Source organism: Anolis carolinensis, unplaced genomic scaffold, assembly GCF_035594765.1.
Source record: "Anolis carolinensis isolate JA03-04 unplaced genomic scaffold, rAnoCar3.1.pri scaffold_7, whole genome shotgun sequence".
Classification (NCBI taxonomy): Eukaryota; Metazoa; Chordata; class Lepidosauria; order Squamata; family Dactyloidae; genus Anolis; species Anolis carolinensis.
The window spans coordinates 15,660,667-15,662,292 of NW_026943818.1; positions in this window are offsets into that span (position 1 = coordinate 15,660,667).

The window sequence follows — 1,626 nt, forward strand, 5'->3', positions numbered from 1 at the left end:
ATTGTGGTATATGATTAATATAGTACAATGTAAGAAATAATAATTGGTTTTCCAGAAGCATTCTCTCCTGACATTTCGCCCACATCTCTTATGCAACTTATCATTTAGCACTGGTATGTGAAAGAATACGAATAATATAACATGCTAGTGGTGCATTATACATATTGTGGTATATGATTAATATAGTACAATGTAAGAAATAATAATTGGTTTTCCAGAAGCATTCTCTCCTGATGTTTCGCCCACATCTCTTATGCAACTTATCATTTAGCACTGGTATGTGACAAAATACGAATAATATAACATGCTAGTGGTGTATTATACATATTGTGGTATATGATTAATATAGTACAATGTAAGAAATAATAATTGGTTTTCCAGAAGCATTCTCTCCTGACGTTTCGCCCACATCTCTTATGCAACTTATCATTTAGCACTGGTATGTGACAGAATACGAATAATATAACATGCTAGTGGTGCATTATACATATTGTGGTATATGATTAATATAGTACAATGTAAGAAATAATAATTGGTTTTCCAGAAGCATTCTCTCCTGACGTTTCGCCCACATCTCTTATGCAACTTATCATTTAGCACTGGTATGTGACAGAATACGAATAATATAACATGCTAATGGAATATTATACATATTGTGGTATATGATTAATATAGTACAATGTAAGAAATAATAATTAGTTTTCCAGAAGCATTCTCTCCTGACATTTCGCCCACATCTCTTATGCAACTTATCATTTAGCACTGGTATGTGACATAATACGAATAATATAACATGCTAGTGGTGCATTATACATATTGTGGTATATGATTAATATAGTACAATGTAAGAAATAATAATTGGTTTTCCAGAAGCATTCTCTCCTGACGTTTCGCCCACATCTCTTATGCAACTTATCATTTAGCACTGGTATGTGACAGAATACGAATAATATAACATGCTAGTGGTGCATTATACATATTGTGGTATATGATTAATATAGTACAATGTAAGAAATAATAATTGGTTTTCCAGAAGCATTCTCTCCTGACATTTCGCCCACATCTCTTATGCAACTTATCATTTAGCACTGGTATGTGACATAATACGAATAATATAACATGCTAGTGGTGTATTATACATATTGTGGTATATGATTAATATAGTACAATGTAAGAAATAATAATTGGTTTTCCAGAAGCATTCTCTCCTGACATTTCGCCCACATCTCTTATGCAACTTATCATTTAGCACTGGTATGTGACATAATACGAATAATATAACATGCTAGTGGTGCATTATACATATTGTGGTATATGATTAATATAGTACAATGTAAGAAATAATAATTGGTTTTCCAGAAGCATTCTCTCCTGACATTTCGCCCACATCTCTTATGCAACTTATCATTTAGCACTGGTATGTGAAAGAATACGAATAATATAACATGCTAGTGGTGTATTATACATATTGTGGTATATGATTAATATAGTACAATGTAAGAAATAATAATTGGTTTTCCAGAAGCATTCTCTCCTGACGTTTCGCCCACATCTCTTATGCAACTTATCATTTAGCACTGGTATGTGACAAAATACGAATAATATAACATGCTAGTGGTGTATTAT